General features: G+C 39.4%; 1 protein-coding gene across 1 annotated transcript in view; it reads right to left on the bottom strand.

Annotated features, from left to right (window-relative positions):
• gnaz (guanine nucleotide binding protein (G protein), alpha z polypeptide) overlaps positions 1-14,540 on the bottom strand; it is a 32,229-nt gene extending 17,689 nt beyond the window's left edge. Inside the window, exon 1 of the mRNA XM_067574382.1 lies at positions 14,247-14,540. The gene's annotated coding sequence lies outside the window, so the exon portion shown is untranslated. The remainder of the gene's footprint in view (positions 1-14,246) is intronic.
• Between the last annotated feature and the right edge of the window lie 9,047 nt (positions 14,541-23,587).

Here is a 23,587-nt window from a genome sequence, read left to right as displayed (position 1 = left end):
AGCAGGATGAAATGCCTGGAACTTTGAAAATTTTCAACAAAAAATAAACAAAAATTAATTAAGCAAGCGCCTACAGAATGAAGACATGCATAATTTTTTTTTTATAACAAATTACATAGTCTAATTCAAAGTTGAAATAGCCCTGAATGCAAGCAACAACAAATGGATTCCTGACTTATATATAATCACTGATAAGTCTAACAAAACAAGGTTCCACATGATGCCTGCAGTGTCACCATCTTTACTCAATAAGGACACATTTCCCAGCTTACCTCCTATGGTAACTCATATCTATCCATATATACTTCCAACCATCTTTCAAAAAAAAGTGTTTCAGTTCGATGACACCTGTGCTATCACACACTGTGCTGGCTCTGGTACAAAGAAGAGGCGTGTCACTTTAAGAGTAAGTGAGCGGAGGCAGAGCCATGGGGGCCATGGAGAGAGGCCAGTATCTTGATGTATCATGAGAGCTGAGGTAATGTGATAGACAAGATGAGACCGAACCCTTTCACTCTGCTGTCTTTCCTTCACAGCTCCTGCTGTACACGGCCCCTCAGCTCTCCCTCCATCACTCTCCCAGGTGCTTACCTCCTATTATTAATTTACCATGGTGCAAATAATTACAATCATGCCTTTTTATTAGAGATGATTACATGTAGCCACAATGTGTTTCTATTGTGTAACGTTCTCTTTCCTGCTGCAGCTGTTGAGGCCACAAAAATGCTATTAAAATTAGGGTCAATCACATTAGATTGAGTGGTGATTTTAATCCATCAGAGGCTCAATGTTACTGCTCAGGCACAAAATTTGTTAAAAGACAAATGTGTTACACTGTATTTACAGATGCCATAATAGTTTGGACAAACTGTGAATACACACACACACACACAGATAGAAATATGAAACTGAAAATTAAACACACACAGGAAGTATGTGTGTTTAAATGGTGTGGATTATTTCTAGCTTTCTAGTCCAAGAAGATGAGAGACCAGTTAAATCATTTAGGTGGTTAATAATCAAGTGTCATAATGATTTTATTCAAACAACCCTTAAAAATATAACTTTAAAAAAAGAGGAAATAAAAGATTGGCTGGTGTAGTCTCATCTGTTTGTAGGCTCAGTGAACACATCGCCCGGTGAATGGTGACAATAAACTGAGAGTTCCAGGTCAGTAGAGCTATTGTAAAAGCATATAACATTCAACTTTATCTCATAGCAGCCATTTGAAAAAGCCAAGCAAGCATGTTAAATCCATTATGTGTTGGTGTGAAATCAATCTCACTGTGCCACTGAAGACGCATGATTTAAATCAAATTAAATTAAACTGCCTATGATGTCAGTAGAAGAATGGGAAAACCAGGTGATGCTTTGGCGCTTTGGTGTAATGTGTAACGATGGGATTGATAGATGTGTTCGAGGCCCGCTTGTGCTCAGGTGTGCGAAGAAGAACAGATGCAGGGAAATGTTTTACTTTTATGAATGAAAAGCAAAAATGTGTGATGCTAAAAAAGAAAAGGTGAAAGGCACAGGTGCGCTTTTTAGTCATCTTTCAATGGTTTATGAATGAGGTGTGCAGGTGTGTGTGTCAGTGCTGTGGTCAGCAGGCTTGCGTTTCATGAGGGGATCGGATGAGATGTTCCAGTTAGAGTAAACCTGCGGTGGACAGGCAGCGGGAGGAATATTGTACTTTACAACATCTGTGTCATAAATAAATTGTTGTCTTCAGCAGGGGACCAGAAAGCAATCATATTTCCATTTATCAACCACTTAACCACTACGCATTTACATCAAAACTAACTAAATCGAGAAAATAGCCCATTCATCACAGCTAAGCAAGGCCAAGGACTTTTGAGCAGCAACCTGGGGACTGGCACCTGCGTTGAGAAAGAGACTGAAAACACTGCTGCTGCTACATTCATTATTCTCATTAGGATTATACAAAAAGACACATGTATGGTCAATTTAAGTGTGACTATTCAGAACAGTATGGTGCTAAGGAAATGTGACTCTCTGATGACCGTACGGTAATTCATATCCATATGCCCAACGGGTTAGCCGGCCTATTGAATTTTGTGTGTCACCATCATTCATGCATTTTCACAACAGGCCTTGCACTGTGTAATAAATAATATGTATAAATACTAATAAAAAGTGCAATGTTATCTCAGTCTAACTGATCTTAATGATGGATGCTTGCATTACATAAAGAAGCATTCCAGCAGCACCAAGAGTCCCTCCAGCTAACTAACATTATAGTACATGCACACAGAAAAAAAAATGCTCACATGCCTAATGATCAGCTGCACAGTGCTTATGCATTCTCATCCAAAGGCAGCTGTTTAAGTAGCTGGAAGGTAGCCTCTTGCATCTGACTAGTTTTCCCCTGGCTGCATGACAAGAAGAGGCTATTGAGAGACTTAAGGCTGTCTGGTCAGTATCCATATACAGTGTCAGAGTCTTACTGGAATCTAGCAAAGTGATTTTTAACAATAATATCCAAAACCCCAGGAGTGAAACAGTAGCTAATCCCCAGATCTGTACTAAGTCCTGCTATTGTGTCAAGATTAAGCAGTTAGAGTGAAACTGTGATCAAACCTTTGGGCCGTGTCGGATATTTATTAGCTCTGTGGCGGTTGTCAAGACTAACCGTATGCGATTTTTCAGTTCTGGATTCTTTGTTTTGAGGAAATACCAACTGTGCTGTGAGTGACTAAGAGGTGTATAGAAATCAGCGGATAAAAATATGTTGTAGTAAAATAAAAAAAAATGAAAATACAGCCTTGTGAGATCACTGGGACAGAAAGTTGCCTAGCCGAGCAGAGAGGGCCTCTAAGCGAGACAAGACGCTCTACTGGAGAGACATTATTAATTTATTTGTTGGCGCACAGGCTGTGAATAAGCAATGCATTAGTGGAGTGATCAATGTGCATGCTTTCTTCAACTACTGTTGTCTTCCACAATTTATACAACCACAAGGTTACAGATGAGACAGTTCGGTATAGACAGGGCTTAGTTTAAGAGTTTAAGTAAAAGAAGGGATTTTGACCAGCAGTGGATAACAAAACAAAGAGGAATGCATGGAAGGTTTAATTCCCAAATGAAGGCATATATAACTGAAAATCTGCTAAACGGATGTTCGGGCAGACTAATCCTCTTTCAGGTAGACATGATTGTTGGCATTTTTCCCACACAGGGCAGTGATTTGAAATGTAACAGGGAAAAAAAGACAGAAGACTTACAGAGAAACAGCATGACTGTGAATTTGCATTATGATGAAGTGAAATGATAAAAAAAAAAAAATGCACTGAAGTGGATTTGCACACCTGTAACCTGATCCTGAGGTGGAGGGAAGGGTGACATTCACAGTTTTTATAGATCATTGCTGATGAAACTGTTGATGTTACAGCGGAGCATCGGTGCTACACACACGATTTCCATGGACGTTAGCATTTCTCTGAAAAGGGATGGGAATTTTAAACTCTGGTAATGACACTGTTGACAGTTGAAACACATGAGAATATCATTCGCAACTGCAAAAACGGTAAACACAAGGACAGCAGTCCTTTTGAAAGTGCAGCTCTAAGTTTCATTTCAGTGTGCTGCCAACAAAAAAAAAAATCACAAAATGATGTCTTTGTGAGGGTAAAATATTGAATATTGATATATATTAGTGCTGCATGGTTGGTCAGTGATAAAGCAATCATAGTCTTGAGGCTGTAATCACGGGAGGTTTGTAAATATTTAATCAGGAGCAGATATGTTCTAGCTGCTCTGGCCTTCTCAATAAAGCTCTGCAACCATAAATATTCCCATGACTTCTCATTTTCAATTTGAATATTTTGAAAGAAATAAAACTCCACAAAAGCATTCTTCATTGCTCTGTGACTGAAAACTGAAGCAAATGAAACAACTGACAGATTCATCAAACAATTTTACAGTTTGCTTGAACTGAAACAATTTCATGTTTTGAAATAAATAAAACCAACCGAATAAGGAGCAAAATGACAAAAATTTAAGTCTTATAAAAAAGTCATCAGGCTATCATAAAATGGACACAGTGGGTCAGTAACATCAGCTGAAATCAAGAAATTACAGCCTGACATACGTAAAAGTACAAGTCTCTATGAACAAGAAATCTTGTATTTTACTTTTACTCTTGTAATTTTAGATTGAAGACATGAGGTTTCAATCTTTGCAGTATTATGCTAAATACTGTGGACCACAGCATATTTGTGGTTGATAGACTACACATGACTCAAATCAAGTCTTTAAAGCTCAAACTCACTTTTAGCTACTCTAGTTTTAGATGCCAAGAAAGTCTTGGTGCAAGGTAAATACCCATATGAAAGAAATCTTAGAATTATACGGTATGTTGTAATAACTACCATGTGTGCACATGATAAGGGTCACTGACAGTCATCCTCATACTAATTTATCACCATACATCTATATGGTTAGTGTATGAGACGCATTTCATACAAAATCTGTTACATTATATTAGCAACACAACTAGGTACAGCTGAGAAACTGACCATAGAGTTGAATCAACATCTCTGTGACAGTGTCAACAAAAGTTATATTATAAAAGTTATTAAATCCATTATAAACTTGACAACGGAAGGATTTGTGGCAAGGTTATTGTATTTGATTGGTTGTCGGTGTCAATATTGACCAATTTGACAGAGCATTGGCTAAATAATGAAGAATTAAAATAGATAGAACAGTAAACAGCTTTTTTTAAGGGCTGCCGCTTTGATCCAGACAAACCAGGATATTTCTCATCACTCAAAAAAGTTGATGACATGATATTAAAACTTCTCAGTCAACTCTAAACTTAAAGTGGGTTATGTGAATCTGAAAAAATATATTGAAATTGGCCCTGCGGAAACAAAGAAAATACTTTACAGACAGCACTATTGACAAAATAGCCAGGAGAAAAAGTTATAAAACCTTACTTTTTTCATATAAGTATGTTTTTTAAATATACTTGCTTCTTTGTGTGCTCTGCATTGTGCATACAGCAGGACTACTGCGTCAGAGTAGAGCCGAGAGGAGTCTTGAATCAGTTCTGCTAGAGCTCATTGAAGGCCTGCTGGAGATGTTACCAGTTTGGCAAGGTTTCCAAGAATTTTTACATTTCTCAGCTAATACAAGAGAGTTACAGTAAGAGTTCCTGATAAAATGGAACTGGCTACTTCAACGATCATAATCTTAATCTGTCAAAATCCTTTTTCCACCCTTAAACGGGGGAATCTTAAACAAATAAAATAGGGATGTTGTTCTTTTACGACTTCCAATACGTCTGATAATCTTTTTACCACACCGAATTTACTGTACTGTATGACTAGATGCTCACAAATGGGTAATGACGTTTTGAGCTGATTAGTAATAGTAGCAAACAGGTTAGATGTTTCGTTCCAGTTCCAAAAGCCAAAGATATAAAGTGAGACTGACATAAAACGACAGTAACTCTTTACTGTAATTAGTATTGAATCACATGTAAAGTGAAGTGGTACACGCTAAAAAGAAAATCCAGCCACACAACACAGATCATGAACATGAATGTGTTAAGAGAGAGATTTGTGACTTGCCGGAGGACAAGCGGAAGCTGTGAGATATGGATGGGTTATATGTATGGCACAACACTGAATGGTGTTTGTGTGCAATTCATACACTGGATATGCTGCAGCTATAACATTGTGGAATCTGGGACAAAAAGCAGACAGTCAATTTCATGCTTCTAGCAGCAGAATGATAGATCAATGTCACCCCAATGCCAGTTGCTAGCACAGATCCTGTAGATAATGCTATATCATGTGATTCTCCTGAAAAAATATACTGTGTGTATTGTTGCTAGTAAAAAGCAAAACGCATGCTTTGCTGTGCATATCTCAGTGGAATGGGATAAATGAAGTACTCAAACCTAGAGGGGCCTCTTCTCTGTGATGAGTCAGAGCTTTGTGGTTGTCCAATTCTACGTCAGAATCATATGAGATATAGGACGCAGGCAGCACGATATTGAGCACCATTCTCAATACTTTATACAACATTTACTTTCTGATCCTTGTGTAAATATGTCAGACTAGCCTTCATTTTCTTGTAATAATCCAATCCATAATCCCACACTAATTATGACCACTTGTATGTCATCTGTTCCTGAGAATTGATTGGACTGTTGAGTGAAAACTGAGCAAGCAAGAACAAGGATAGCTGGTTGACCGCATTTACTGAAGACACATTTAAATGGGCTGTCAAAGAGTCTCAAGAATGAGCCTGTCAGCAACTGCACGCTTGGGATTTCTTTACCAGACGACTCCTGGGCGGAGGTGTCTGAGAGCCTCTAATGGAAGATTGCAGCTTTGCTTCAAATTGTGTCAGGTGATGCTGTATCTACAGGGTTACCCAGGATTCTTGTAACAAGAGGTGAAGCAGTGAGGTTTTGTTTGATTGTTTTGAGGTAAATCAGCGCCCTTTTGTTCAGTCATTAAAATTGAAGCATTTACTGTATTATGATCAAAGCTCTTGAGGTATACATATAATCAGTTCAAAAGGTTCTTTGTGCTTAGAGTACAGCTGTTGATAATAATAATAATAATGAAATGCAATTAGATTAACTCAGAAACTTCCCAGATCTGTTCCGTACCTCAGTGAAAATGCTGGAATCAATCATTTTTTATATTTGCACGGAATCAAAAATGAATTGATTTTTTGTCTAATGTGAAAAAGCTGCTCCTTGTGCTTAAATTAGGGAGAATTATCATCCAAGTCTGCAGCCCTACAGAGTGTTTGAGCTTCTTTTAGCTCATTGTTTTGGTTTAATGCCCACACATGGACTGTACATTTGAGCTACAGACACTCTCATCAGTACAAAGTCTTTTTATTGGGCAAACATGTTCTGATAAACACAATGTATGCTACGTGCTCAGCACCAAATGGCGGACAGACAAAGTTAGCAACTAGCTGGAGAGGAAAGTTGAACATTAATCAGCTAAACAGCCAGATATTTATCTCAAGAGTTGGTGGACATCAAAGCGGAGCTAAAAGGAGAATAAATATTGGACATACAGAAAATTTGTCAAGTGGCCAGAAACACAACTTCAAATGCTTGCTACTGTTGCTCCATGTCTGCTGGATGTGATTTTAGCTCATACATATGTCCTATAACATGCATGAAAGCATGCCATATTTTCCCGTGATATATTCATTATGAATTTACCAAATCATCTGGGAGTTGAAGCTAAATCCAACATAAGCTGGTAAACTGAATAGTGCGTCAAAAGGTCTATATATAATATAATATTCAAACCTGGTACATGCAGTTCTTAATTTAGTTCTCACAATTGTTTGTTCAACATTTCGTGTTATCACTTCCTGTTATGCTGTACTGAATGCGGACTTCAGAGAAAGATGCCTGTATACTGTACACATGTGAGGACACTACTCATTCATTATGGAAAACAATGATGGGCAGTGTTCTCCTTTCTACTCCTCCAAAACAGTGGGCCGTTTAGTGGGTGGAGACGGGGTAGGGGTAGGGGCAGGGGAGGAGGAGGAGGAGGAGGAGGAGGAGGAGAGGGGTCTCTGTATGCTAGATGCTTTTTCGCGATAATGCTCTGTTTAACGTTCCTGATCTCGATGGCTGTGTTCCCCCTTCTCCAATCCAGTGGGTCACACTGAGTCACAAGGCCAGCCAGTGATGACAATGGCATGTTTGTGCACAGGCTGAGCTAGGGGAAGGCTGTCTGATGTGAAGGGATAAGATGGCACAAGGTGGACACTAGAGTCTTGCGCGTGTGTGTGGTAGTGTATATCTATGCATATGTCAGCCACTGGATATGTGTCTGTTACATAGTTTTGCTGCTGGTGCATAGTTAACAGATATTTTTTCCGCAAAAAGAATTTCTCTCACAGTAGCGTATATCACATAGATCAACGCAATTCAGGTTAGTAATATAAGCACTCTAATCTGCATTCAAACACTTACTCCAGCGTAATATTCATTTGGGTCATGACAGATAAGATAAACGCTTTCTGCAACAGAAGGAAATTGTGGGTAACAGACACTTTCAGGCTTCTACAGCCCACAGACATTATCTGCAGTTGGTGATTTGATAACTGAGACAGGAAAAGGAAAATACTTCATGCTGCTGTTGATGCAACAATATAATGAACACCTGATGAACCATACAAAATAAAAACTAAAGGGACAATATATCAGTGAAATAAACTACTTAAAGAAATATTAAAAAGTGAAATATCCCATCTGTTGCAGCGGGGTGGTTGCACCTGCAGAGACTACGCAAGATTTACAGCAAATGATGTAATCATTTTCCAATAAAGCTAAATCTATTTTTTAAATATATATTCTTGGTTTATTACCAAGCCCTTATCACATAACAATACCAGTGCAGTTTGTATTGTGTTGACAGGATGAATGTGTGGGCACAGCAGCGATATGAGAAAAATTATGAGAAAGTGTCACCTGTTCAAACAGAAAGACAATCTGTACTGCATGTTAAACACTGAAAATCTGAATGGAAATCAGAATTGACTTCTCTACAAGACCACAGCGCAAACAATATCATAATCTATTATTTATTGTAAAAACGTACTGGTAAAAGCAGATATGAAGGATGCCAGTGGACTGTATAAGTCTCCTACGTACACCACCAGCTTCATTCATTCCACTTTCAGGTATTTTCTTGGAACTGCAGACCTGCACACCCTTATCAAAACAAGCTAATTGCTCTGCGCTCACGCTTTATTTTTGGTTGTATTCCAAAAGGCCTGCAATAATATCACAAAATGCATACGTGCGTCCATCCATGCATACACACACACACACACACACACACACACACACACACACACGCCCCTTTCATTTCTCTCAGTACAGACCAACATCCCTCACCAGTGGGTAAGCAGGCCATAGCACTCCCTCATCATCTCCCCCCCCACCCTCCCCCCTCCCTCCTTCTCTACCACCTCCTTGTTGTCATATGACCGCTGTTATGTGTGTGCAATGGAACACAAAGTTGCTCTGTTAGTCCCCTCTGCTCTGCCCTCTCAGATTTGAGTGCTGGAAGTAAGGCCCTCTCACTCGCTGGCCTCAGGAAAACAGACAGGCTCCTGTGTGTGACTACCAGCAAAGATTAGAAAGGAGGGCAAAGAGAAAAAGAGGGATGAATTGAGCTGATGTTGTTTTATGTAACACCAAAAGATAACTTAATCCTTACTCATTCATTGAGCCCCGCCCTGAGATTGTGTTTGATCCAACTGACAGCCTTTCTTGAGGATGCTTTACTGCCACTGGAAACCCAAATCCACAATAACCTTCTAACTATGTAATTTAGGGTCTTATGTACACACAAGTATCTAAAACATATTGGAGATTAGTTTCAATCCAAATTCGATATAGTGTCATTTAAGTTTTTGTAAACTTTCCTGCTATCGGGTTTGAATTGGGCGTGGTTAAGCTCGGACATTTATTACGAGAATTACGTAATTAATTCAGTGAACCAATCATTTCATGTTCCTCCCCCCTCCCTTTGTGTTCTCAGTAATGTGCTGTGAAACAGAGAGAAAGCAGCCCCATAACACACAGCTCACGAAACTCAGATCAAACCGTGAAACCAAGCAGTGCTGATCAGATATGAATCAAGATTCTGTTACTGCATTGCCTATTTCTCGCCTCAAATGTTTTCAGAAACACATTTTAGTGTGCTGTTTAGCTGTAATATGAGAAAGTTTGTGACCTGGCCGCCATGTTGAAAACGGGCAAGCCAAAACCAACCACTGACCAACTCGCAGTACCTGCCAGCAGCCAGGGAGATGTCAATCAAAATGTGATCTGCCATGCCAACACAGTCTTGAGAAATGGTCTAAACCGCAAATTGAGCTGTTTTTGAAACTAGATTTTCTAATAGTTATGAACGTATATTTTCAGTCAGATTTTTATGGATGCTTAATGATACACTCAACTTTGACATCATATATGCGTCTTTACTATTCAAACCAAATTTACAGAGGCTTTAAGTAATTTATTAGTCCTCTCTACATACATCAGCAAGAGAAATGGCTGCCAAACAGTTACTTACAGCCGTTTGTGTGGAGATGACACTTTGTCCCAGTACCTGGCAAGGATTAAAGACCCAAAACAAACACAAACGCTGAGCCAGCTGAATCAGAGCAATGCCCTGTCTGAAAATACAGAGTGACAAAGCAACTGAGAGACCTGCACCTTAGGGAGACATATTCCCTCTACAGATTCATAGGATGATTCATTGCCTATACATAGTGTTAAAGATAAAAATTTCCATGTGAATTCTCACAACTACTAAAGCAAATGCATAAGAGTTATGTGATAATTCTGCTGCTCCCTCTCCAGGACATAAATGACATCTTAGATTAATCATTTTATTAAGTAGGCTGCCCAGGGAACTACTCTTGGCCCCTTCAGTACTAAATTGTAATAGAGCTGAGTTTAATTGTCCGCGTCGGCGGTGTGCTCACCTACAAGGTTAAAGATGGCTAAAAGTGCACCGGATGGTGACATTGGCCTCCTCAGAGCAAGAGCAGCCACCTTAACAGCCACTGTCACTTTAAAACCAAGTCTGTTCCTGCTGTCCCCTGCCATTATGTCACCCAGTGGAGTGGATGTAGCAAGTAACAAAAGAGGTGGAAGGAGGTCAACTCAGCATAGGTTTTGTCACACTATTGCTCCCGTTTTTATATACAGAAAGGTCACTTGAGTGGCAGCACATTGCATACTACCATTTCAAGAAAAAGAGAGAAATGAAAGCATCGGTGCTGCGTGGAGGAGGCCTTGTGCTTCATTTATGCAATGTGTATTCTGATTTATGAATTCATGTTGAGGGTTGTGTATTTCGCTTAGTAAAAATACTTCACACTTCACAACACAACGGAAGCAAATCCTATTTCTTCCAACATTATAATCAAACCTTCTGCATGAAGGTAATGGCGACATTTTTCAGTGTGTGTTTGTGTGTGAAACTTGATGACGACAACATTACATAAGCATGTGATTAGTCTATATATTTCACACTGGACCTCATTGTCCATCCTTTAAAATTAAAGTCATCGCTGACATTTCTTAACATGTTGCAGAGGAGAAGTGAAAATTTTACAGCTGAAGTGAAAAAGGAATCTGATGTTGGTGCAGTTTCCAGAGCTGATTAGAGCTTTTCTCACAGTGGATGTGACCTTGGTTTGTGTTCTAAAGGTGTCCAACCAAAGAGACTGTAGTAGTTGATATTGAGAGAATCATCAAAGACACTCTGTCTGCAAAATCAAAGATGCAAGCTCCTCACCTTTTGGTGAAATTGGCCGTTTTGAGATCAAAATAGGTCACCTACGAGACTCATGCAGATCTGAGGAGAATTGGTTCATTTTAACTCCAGCAATACAAATCCTTGGTTTGGAGCACATCATTCCAATTATGTGGTTTGGAGCCTTCTATCATGTAAACCCTGAGAACCTCTAATGCGCGTCTTGCAGGGCGTCTCATGCGTGACCATGACAACAGCAAAACAACAAACAACAGCAAAATGACAAACAGTTTGATTTCTATAAGTGCTAAGTCAGTAGTTCTCATGTCGCTGCATATCTGTTTACCTCAAAACTCACACCAGAATATGGGTAAGATGAAGTGTTACACAGCAATAACGGACTCTTTAGTTTATTTGATACATATTTCCTCTTTGGTGATAGCATTATCTTTTCAGTTTTGTAATTCTATTATAGATAACAAAGACAAATGTTTGAATTCACGTTTGCATTTATGTTACTTGTCATATGTTATTATGCATATAGACTAGATACAAGCTTTTTATGAATTTTACTAACATGCCTGATAGTGGAAGGGCGTTAATAAAGAAAGAACTATGAGCAAACTCCCAACATCCTCTTCTTGTTTTTGTCTTGTTGATGTTATCAGCTCCTGCTTGTATGTGTTTCATGAAGGGTTGTTTTACCTCATAATGGCTGTCAGAATTAGTTTTCAGACAGATGCAAATATACGGAAAAATAACTAGAAATGAGCAAGTAAAGCGAGCATAATTCAAATTTTTCTCTCTGACTGAGAGACAGTCTTGTGACTGTAGTTGTGGCAGCTTTTTTCTATCCTTGCAATGTTTTCACCTTTTTTTACCCCTTACCTATTTGCATCCCTGAAAATATTGCATACATGCAAAACATTTACTGTCGTACACCCAGTTCTGATTCAGGCTGAGATATTATTGCCCACAGTAACCTATATAGCAACAACATGGCATGCATCCTCTCTTGTGATAGTATCATGAAGAATGAAGAATCTGCAGACTTTGGTGACCACCTTAAATCACTTATCATCTTAAAGCCTTAATGAAACCAGTATTGCCCTGACTTAAATCAATTTCAATTTACAGTGTTTTTACTCATCTGCTACTTGAAAAATACAGATATTCATTTTATTTGTCATCAATACTCATAATGAAAAAACATGGCATATATGCTGCAAAAATGACTTAATCTGCATTCCTAAATGTTAAACATTTATTTGAATAGGATACACTTACAGTAGATACAGCTACCCATAAAGGCTTATTGCAATCTATCAGCGTCACACTACGACAGCGATCAATATTCCGATCCAGTTTTTGCTTTTTCTCACCACCCCCAACCAGGCATTACATTACAGGGGGGGGGGGGGTCAGCAAAAGTATCAATCTTATTATCCTGATCCATTTTGGAATCAGTAGAGCTCAAGATATCAAGGTATGGTTGGATTTATCCACCATTTTTGCCCTGATACACTGATGTCTGATGGCCTCTGTGTGAGCTGCTGCTGCCGGTGGAACTATCACAGACACATCCAGCATTCTTTCTGTGTCACATGCTCCGAAAAGCGCTGTCTTTCTACTGCCGTGAAATTATCACGGTCTTTTCCCCCTCTTTTTCATCCAATCTGTTCCAAATCTTCTCTTTCCTTCTTTCTCTCTCTTGCTCTCTACTGCATCAACCTCCGCCCCTCTGCCCCATCTGCCTCCCTACTGTTAAACCCCCCTAGCCCCTCGACCCCTCCCTGCACTGGTTTTCTCTCTTTCTCTCTCTCTCTCTCTCTCTCTCTCTCTCTCTCTCTCTCTCTCTCTCTCTCTCTCTCTCTCTCTTTCTCAGGCATGTACCACAAACACACATACAGTGCACGCAAGTACACATGCTCTCCTGATGCTACACAACTGTTCCCAACCCCCATTGAAAAAAAAAACTACAATAATGCCCTGTTAAAAAATATCAGATTGTTGAAACAGAAAATGTCACAAATCATCCTGTTTTGCCTGCTGAGTAATGAACGTGCTCCGCTCTCTCTCCCTCTCTCTCTCTCCCTCTCTCTCTCTCTCTCTCTCTCTCTCTCTCTCTCTCTCTCCCTCTTTGCCCCTCTCCCTGTTAAAATTTACATTCATAAACACACATAAACAGCCAGACACAAATAAATCCAGTTTGACATTATTAATTAACGTCAATGTAAATTTCCCCATAGAACAGCAGACAGCAAGCTTCACTGGCAAATCCTACAACGTTACTGTGCTGCTGTCGGGCCACAATTTGCCCGCTTATCCCAGTGCCTGCAGAGCCAAGCTCAGTGGGATTTGTACACCTCCCACTGCACATTCACATTCAATGTCTCGTAAAGCCAGCCGTAAGTACTGAACACCTGATTGTGTGTGATGCTGCTTTTACTCTCTCGTATCCCTCTTTCCATTTCATAGCTTATGGCCTGGACAGAGCACAGAGACATACATGCAAACATACACACACACACACACACACACACACACACACACACATACATCTTTGATGCATCATCCACTTGTCCTACAAACAGTAATTACACAAACTAAGCACTGCGTTCAGATAAAAGCGTTCTGTAAGGACCGAGGATGCTCTGGGGAGATGATGAGTCAAATATAAGCAAGCATAAGATAGCACCGTCTGTTGGCACAGAGCTAGCAGGGTGGAGGAGGGGACTGGACAAGCTGCCTGCCTTGGTGCCATCTCTGAACATCACCTTCCCCATTTCATCAGGAAAACACACTCGTACCACATAGAACAGAAGAACAGAATGCTTATAATGAAATAGCGTCCTGCTCCTCCTCTGTGTCCAAAGCAGGCCAGCCTTGTGATTACAAAAAAAAAAAAAAAAAAAAGAAGAAGCTGTGTGTCTGTTTGAGAGTAGTCAGGCTTACCGTGTTCACAAGCCAGCATCCATTTACAAAGGATACTGCAGACAAGCCCTTGCAGGGAGAGAAAGGCTCTGAGCAATCCACCTTTAGTCCTGCTGCTTCATCTTCATATCTTCTTCATATTCACAGGGTCTCTCTCACACATACACGTACATCTCTCTCTCTCTCTCTCTCTTTCTTCGCCCCTCTTTCTCTTTTCTTATTAACGTCTGTGTTCTATATCCTCTCTTGTTTGCTCCAAGGCAGTTGAGACACTGCAGCGATGGGGGTGGAGGGCGTGTATATATGTGTGTGTGTGTTTGAGTGTGTCAGAGACAGAGAGGCAGAGAGAGGGAGTGCAGGACAGAAATAGAGGGAGGAGTCAGCAGGGATAGAGAGAGAAGGGGGAAATGGTCAGGATTAAATCATGAGAGGAACAGAGAGAGAGAGAGAGAGAGAGAGAGAGAGGGGGGAAAAACAGGCTTTGATGGAGGAGCTACAGCATCCAGTGTATCTTTATTTCATGCTATAATGATAAAATATCCTTTGACTATTAAAGCATCCGAGCCCTACTGGCTAGAATGGAGGTGATACAGTGAGTAGATGTGTTTCTTGAGGTATTGTGTGCTTGCTGACAGGCCAGCAGCAGGATTGGTTGTGATTTCATTGATGACTGAAAAAACATACAAGATAGAGAGAGAGGGAAGGAGGAGGAGGGCACCAAAGAGGAGAGGAGAGGAAGGGAGGGGAGGGGAGAAATGACGACAAAGGAATGGGAGGGGGATTGGACGATGGTGTAATGTGCTGTTTCCGTGCCAACTGTTTCTGTGACAGTGGGACCACTTCCTTTATTGCTATTGGCTATAAGCAAGAATTGATAGAGGCTCAGGCAAATGAGGCAGCATGCCACGGGGTGTGAATGGGTGGTTCTTTTTATGTGTTTCTTCCCCTTCTTGATAATCTCTGGGAAGATCCAAAAAAAGAAAAAAAAAAGAATGTGTTTTGCTTGATTGCAGCTACAGAGAACACATGCATGAGCACACTGAAACATAATGATCGCAGCGCCGCATGATGCGAAGTATCGCTTTGTCATTATGGATGCCACCAGTGTGTTAAAAGACTCCACCCTTCCTCCTGACACACACACACATACACAAACACACACTGTCCAGCAGGAAAAAATCCCCAGATCAGGTTGCTCAGGGTGTGTAGTATAATGTAATTGCCAGGACACCAACCCCGGTGTCATGAACTGTGAGATAATTAATCGGCTATAGGCCAGTGGAAGAGCACATCTGGTGGGGGTGAACAACTTTGCCTCTGCCTGACCTGTCATCTGGCCCTTTTAATCCAGTCAGGCAGGCAGGTGGTGTATTGTCCCCATTCTTTCTCCGTCACTTTCTCTCTCTCACCGCGTCTCTTTATCCCCATTCAACGTATATCATTAATTATCTTTGAACATCCACTCATCTTAACAAACAGTCTCTTCCTCTTTAACTGTCATTTAATTCTGCAGAAATGTATCAGCTCTCAGTTTCAACGTTAGTGCAGATGGAAATGTTTGATCTTCTTAAAAATAAAACTGAGGAAATAACAGACACTACAGTCAATAGTGCAATAACAAACTGTTAAAACACCTGCCACAAAACCACCAAAACCCCACACTGGGACGTCCCTTCTGCATCAATCAAATATAAATAACTGACAGTCAACAGGACACAGAAAACAAGATACAAAGAAAGTGCCAGTTCAGAGGAGACAGCGCATACATAAGTTTTGGTCCTGAAATATGTCAGTGTTTCCACTGAGGCTCAATAGCTGTTGTTGACGTTTCACATGAAAAACGTCAAACCTGTGACTATAAACGCTGATGATATCAGGTGTGAAAGAGGAATTACCACAATGTGTGTTTCAATGTAATTAAAAAGAATTCAATCTGTCCTCTCTTGTATCATCACGCATCAAGTTGGCTGATAGAAATACAAAGTAGATATTAATCAAGTTTCTGATACAGTAGGTGATGATGATGATATTCCATATTGTCAAATAACAACCAGTTTCTTTCTTGAAAGGTTTTCCCTCAGCAATTACAGACCCTTTAAACAAGGCTGACTTGACATGACTAGAATATTTTTTGTGAGATTGTGATGTCATGATGTGACCTTTGAATCTGATGTTTGCTGATAAAAGTGAGCCAGCAGCTCAGTCTTCGCTTCCTTCAGGTGGAAGCTATTTCCAAAATAACCTTTTTTTATGATTTGGACTGTAAGAAACATGATCCACGCCTTCATCTTGTTACATTTAAAGTACTGTTGTTCCCTCTATTCCCATTTAAATCAGATTCCTGTTTGCAAAACTGCAGCAACGAGGCTTTTTGCCAAATAAAGACCAGAGGATCATTTTACCCCATTAAGCAGATGCACACTGGTTGCCTGTTAGTTTCAGAATTGATTTCAAGATTTCACTATCAAAGCACAGCAGTTTTGGTCTCCTGGTTACACACAGTATCATACTTAACACCTCATGAGCTGCAGCACAACCTGGTCCTGGAGGTGACCAAGTTTTTGCTGTCTGAGATCCCACAAGATCTGCTGAGACACGTTACATCTGAAAGACTCTTTTAAATCACTCTCAGTAAAGCATTTTATATTGTTCTTTGTAATGTGATTTGTAGAATTTGTTCTTTTTGTTCTACTTATTGATGTACTGGTTTCTTTGTTTTGTAAATTACTACGCCAATATGCCCTTATTCCATGTCTTTTGTTTCTCATGATGTTCCCTGCCAGTGCCTTATGACCCTTCTGTCTCCTTCAACATATCTCCATCCCTTTCACTCTCCATAACCCTCACCATCCCTTTTTGTCTCTCCCAGATTGTCTCTGTGCCTCTCCCAGCTTCCTGTCTCCCTAATCCTTAATCCTGTGGAAATCGGTCAGGCAGAATGAGCTAGCTTTGATCAGGCTCTCATATCAGGCGTGCTAACAGTGTCAGCACACCCGGATCCCACAGAACCCTGGAGCCCAGGGGGAGAGCTTCAAACAGGCGTTCACCCCCTGACTCTGCTTGAGAGGAAGGGGAAAGAGAGGCTGCGGAGTTCCTGTCTCAACCACCATCTACAAACTCCAACACGTTTCTTTTTTTTTTTTTTTAATTTATCAAACATTTGCATCATCATTTAACAATGTTTATCTGCAATGACAACTTTTGGATAGACTTGAACTAAAACTTGCTGCAGGAAAAGAGGCCAGCATAAAGCCATTCGCGGCTGAGAACAGCGTATCGTACAGAAAAGTGAAAGTTGCTTCTGCTTTTGTCAGTGGTGTCCTTGACAGCAAGCATGGAATCTGTGTCACTGGTGTTTTTATTATTGTGATCCACGTCCAGGGATAATACCTGGCTGAGTGGGAGGCATGTCACAAAACACCTGGCAATCTTGTGGCATAAGTGCATCATGCAGGAGGAAAATTAGCCTTCCTCAAAGGTCAGCTTTGCACAGAGCATCTAACAATCTCAGAAAAAAGAACCACAAACTGTATTCTGCCAAAGCGATTTCTGCTTCAAGCCCATGTTTTAGTCCAAACATCCGACCCTGAGGATATGTTTGGAGTGGTCACTGCAATACAATAAAAACAAACATGCTGCTTTTACTTCAGGCTGGTGTTTGAAGTGGCAACCTTTGTAAAAAAAAAAAAAAAAGAAAAAAAAAAAAAGAAGTGCATTACTGACTGGATTGAGTGCCATGAGGTACAGCAGTGATGAAAAGTTATAAGAGCAACACTGCAAATATCAAAATACCCAATTAATTAATCGCTGCATTCTCTTAATATTTCATTCCCACCAAAACACACAGTGTGTGCAGATTGTACTCTTAGTGTTAAGGTTGTTAGATTAGGATCCTTGTAAAGAGTAATTTACAGAGCAATGGCCTTGCAAAACTAACAGAAATAGTACAGTACATAAAGGTTTTCCCTTCTCACAACCACATGACCTGGAGGTTGGAGCTCTCTGCAGATCTACAACAATACTGACAGTGTACTCAGTCTACCCATTTAATCAGTTCAGAAGTGTAATCAGGTGCTTTAAATCAGCTAGAGAAATGAAGCATTTAGCAGGGCTGCTCTGTGTACAGGATGTGCAACCACTGATATGAGATATGAGCTCCATTCCTCAACTGAAGATAGTAAAGGACTCTCTTTTGCGATAATATCACTGCGGTCATTATTCTGAACTATAAAATGTTAAAGTGAAGTGTGTGTATTTCCTATTATACCCGCAACATGCTTATGCGTGAAGTAGTAGATAAATATACTCCTCCTGTTGACCTAGATAAACGTGTAGAAGCTTAAGTTTTGAATTGAAGTTATGCCAACGTTATTTCAGTCCAAAACCAGAAACAGCACCCCAGTCTTGGGAAAATCCTCCTGCATCCCACCACCATCACTTAGCAAGTCCTCCACAAAATAAATCCAGCCCTAAAAGTAAGTGCTTGCTACTATGATGCAACTTGCTAACATAAAATCATGTTAACTATTATAACTATTTCAATCTTCTAAGTTTTATCAGTGAGGATCTTTGTACACCCCGGCTGTTACCAGGCTCTTCAAATTATCCAAACAAGACTTCTTACATCACTGAATAATGGTGAATACGAAGTTGAACATGAAAATCAAATGTGGCAAGAGTGGAAAAGTGGAAATACCTGAACAAATTGGTAATGAATATAAATGTTTTTTTCATTTTTTACAAGTGCCTGGTCTTGCATGACTGGCTCTGGTGTGTGTGTCTCCTCTGCTGTTCTCAAAATAAAGACTGACATCTAGTGGCCAACCCTATGTACTGCCTTGCCAATTGATGACTGATTTTTAGGTCAGTCATACAGTATATTTACTTAGTGATGGCTAAACCCCATGCTTATCTTTGGTGCGCTTAATACACAGTAGTGAGTCATCCCCTTATCTACTTTTTTATATGCCATATACGGATATTTACATTAGAGGCAGGATCTTTCTGGAGTCGTTATGTAGCTGACATCAATATAAGACTTGTGCACAACTAGCTGAGTTTTTAAAATGTATGTCATCATATTGCATTTGTATAAATAATAATAATACCAAAATTCAGGCCAGCAATCCCTAACTGATTCAAGGAAAATATTTCTGTAACGCATGTAATTGCTGTAACGCAAGAAAGGATAAATATAATTATCTATCTACTTTCTAAACATCCTTTATCATCTTTACACTATGTCTTAATATTCTTTGTACAGGAATCTAAGTCATAGTTGAAGACATGGTGGGAGCCAGAATAGTGAATATGTTTTTCAACTGCATACCCTCTGTCTTCAGTATTTGGTTGAGACTATCAGCTGATGTTTAAACCACCAGTGAAATCCAATTTGTGGCTTTCTATTTTGTGTAGCTATCTACTCAGCTACTTCCACGAACTTCTTTTGGATCCATCTGAAATATGTGGCCACAGCCACAATTAAATGTCCCTGCTGGCATCTTTGATATTCCTTGTTGTGAAGTTGTGACTTCTAAGAATGTACACAAAGACTCTCCACAGATATATGTACAGTAAAAGAGGCCTATGCTCTATTCAGAGGTTTTACTTCAGTTCATAAAGTGACACACATGATTATCATGTGCACTAAATTACATAATTAAGGGGTTCTGTGAAATCTGAAGTAGTGTTACTTTCCTGGCACTTTTTACTACAAAATCACAGAACATTTAACTGCTCATTGGCTTACTGAATGTTGCTAATAGTGGGCAGCAGGTTAGCAAGTCGTTCATTCCTGTTTAGATCAGCTCAGTGTGATAGATGCTGCAGTGTCAGGTGGCTAATTTCCTCAAGTGTTATTTTGCCTCTTTGCATCTCTTTTTTGAGAATATTTTTAAATTATTTTTAAACATAGATAGACATGGGACAAAGAAAAAAAATGAAATATTCTCTTAACCCCACCCACTCCGACCCTCTCCTCAGACTCCTCCAGGAAAAACAATACAAACTACTGGTAACAAATAGTAATAATTCATAGCACATTAACAATTCATACTGAGAATTCATGCCAGAAAGTAATCAACTAACATAGAAACACAAGATAAGAAAAGGAGGACAAAGGACAAGAAGACAAAAAAAGAACAAAACAAACAAACAAACCACAAACCTCAAAAACATACACATATGCATAACCATGGACATATGTGCAAACACCCATGCTTCTCCTGATAAAAAAAAATCTCTCCAGCAGGAATCTATAAAGATTTGATAGGGCAAAGAGTGTTTTCAAATGGACCCTGAAGCAGAATGTACAGAAAGTACAGACGAGCCATTTTTTTTATTTGTAGAAGGCTAAACTGTCACTGACATCAGGTAACACCAGTTTTGTGTCACAAGCTGAGTGCAGGTTAATGGATGCTACACAAAAAAATCTTTGCTGCCCTTGAATGGCTTTTGGCTACTTCTGCTCCTGTATCTGAAAATGTGGCTCTTTTGTTGAGGACAGATTGTACATAATCTGTAAGAAACGCAGCTCTTTGGAGACTCTTGTAATCCCTGCATTCTTTGGCTAGAGGGAATCCTGTTGACCCCTTTCTAAACCCTAATGCCATCTCTATCTACAGGAAAGACACTGTCTCGTCTGGCATCAGCTAAGCCCTAACAGGAAAGTTTTCTATTGTCAAGCACGATTATTTATTCCACTGGACTTAAAGGTATGTAAAACTTACCTCAGATCAATACACATATTTAACTGTGGAAATTAAGTAAAGGAAAAGCAAGGGTTTTTCTTTGTGAGTTAGACAGATGGTAAATTACTATAAAATCTTTCTTATAAAATCAGTTTTATGCCCACAGCCCCGTGTATTGACAAGACTAGTATATGTGTATTATACAAAGAGATCTAAAAAGGAAAATGATTGCACATGATTAGCTGACAATTAGCTTTCTTTATACCACACATGACTATATCATAAAATGGAGGACTTCAATATTGAAAATGTGTAGTAAAATATGTGAATCTGTACCTAGATTTGAAAGTAAGTGCTGAGACTTGTCAACATTTAATCTGGTGTTTAAATGTGTAGTAACTCAATTTTCATAAAATTCTATGTTCATGCCCCAACATACTCTCAAATCAGCATCTCTCCACATTTATGTCACAAGTCTCTGCACACATTGTAAAATGAGGGTATATTTTCACAAATCTCATGTCAGGTCAAGTCCTGACTTTGTTTCCATATGCGATGCAGCTGTGGTTTTTAGTTGTCTGGCCTTTGTGGCCTTAACTATGTCATTTTGACCAACTCCATATGGGCTCATGCTCCGCTACTGTCAAGCATGCATCACTGCAACCCAAGGCTTCTTTTTATTTACACTGCGCCATGGTTTTTATTTGACACACCAAAGTAAGTAGTAAGTTCATTCATCCCACACTTAAGTCCAGAGGAAGATATTTCAGTATACTAGCCACAGTTCCATCAAATTCTGCATGAATACCATATTAAGAGCCTCAAGTGGGTGATTCAAAATGATTTTGTAGACATGATCTTTTGTCCAATGTTGCTGTTAGATAAAAATTTCCCCCTGACCAACGCTTTAGCCCATGACAATGTATCCTATTGTTCACTATCATGCCAACATTTCCACTTGAACACAAGAAACATTTAAAGCTAGTTGGCAGATAGCCATTAAATGTATTGACCAGTCCTTTGGACACTGCTCATTTAACCCCACCTCCAGGTTAAATTGTCAATTATATAAACATAAAATAAAAACTAATGGCTAAATTTGGCTGAAATTTTCTGTAGGTTTTCATAGTCCCTGGAGGATGAACCCTAATGCTTGTGGCGACCCCCTGACCTTTCCTTTTTTTAACAATCACCAAACTCAAATAGGCACATTTTGCTCTGATCACCAAGGTTGATATAATTCAACCTGATGGGGACATCAATGTCTGTACAAAATTTAATGGGAATCAGTCCAACTGTCATTGAGACATGTCACTCAAACCCACAAATGTCAACCTCATACTGGAACTAGAGGAGAAGCCAGCTGATCACCAGTGTCACTACGATCTACCCTCCTGGGACCATGAATATACCAAATTTCATGGTAAATGTCATGTTGTTATTTAAGATATTTAAATTTGGACTAAAGCGGTGAACCGACCAACTGATCAACTCACATTACCATCCCTGGAGCCATACCGCTAGCATGGCTAAAAATCATTATGTTATTTCTTCCGGGTTGTAGTGTAGCCTCTAGGGGTGCCAGTGGGGATTTAGTTCAATTGGCGTATAGAGGAATCATGTTTGTATACTTATTTCAAATAAAGTTGTAGGCACAGCTGCATAATTGGTCGTATGTACATTATGTTAACAATCAGGACATGTCCTGTCTCTGAAGTTTGTGAGGTGTGTGTAGATGCAATAACAGCACAGTGATTGGCAAAAAGAGCTCTCACTTAAAGCTTTAGAAGTGCAAGAGAAAATGAGGGAACTGGAATTTCGAGTGATCAAAAAATTCTACACAACAGCCAACATTTTATCTTTATCTTAACTTGGTGTGTGTGTCCTGTACAAGAATGTGTCTCATTGCTCAATCCAGCAATTTGTGCGATCACTGCCAATTGCCATTACCAGGCTAATGAGGGCTCTGCTCTGTTTGACTAATGGCAGCACTGGAACACTTGTTTACCTTTCTATCCATCATCTCCAGAGTCCATCATTTGCTGGATCCAGCATTTTTGTTAGCACACTGATCAAACATTTATTCATACGTATATCAATCAAAATATTAAAAAGGAAAAAAAATAGGTAGGCTTAACATTTGGTTTTAATTGATTGGCTTATTGCAAAACAATAATATCTTCTATTTACTTTTTTTTTTTTTTTTTTTTGGTCTTACTGTGTTTTCCTGTTTAATTGTGTCTTACTGTATCTTATTGCCAGCAATAGACGATGAAATCCCCATTTCAGACCCTGGAGCATGAACTAATTTAAAACGACGTGTTACAGATTTTAATCAATAAATTATCCAGAAGAATCTGCAAACCACCTTTTATGATAGAGCCCCCTGAGTCTATTCATCACCGATTGTTTTTTTTTTTTTGGCAAGATAATATTTGAAAAGACCGAAAGCACATTTTTGTAAACCCTAGTATTCACTTTTAATTTGTTCACAAAATGATATTTTTGCAGCCCGTTTCTCATTTTAACAATTAATGTAATTAGTCTGATTTTGTAGGTTTTTTCAGTATTTAGTCTTGTCAACGTTTCAAATTATGTTTCGTGATGATATGAAATAATTTGGCAGTGAATGAAATGTCGTCATGTTTACAGCCTACATAACTTACATGCTAT

The sequence above is a fragment of the Thunnus thynnus genome, chromosome 19 (assembly GCF_963924715.1).
Source record: "Thunnus thynnus chromosome 19, fThuThy2.1, whole genome shotgun sequence".
NCBI classification, from domain to species: domain Eukaryota; kingdom Metazoa; phylum Chordata; class Actinopteri; order Scombriformes; family Scombridae; genus Thunnus; species Thunnus thynnus.
The sequence above is the reverse complement of the archived record's forward strand: the minus strand, read 5'-3'. Positions and strand labels throughout refer to the sequence as shown.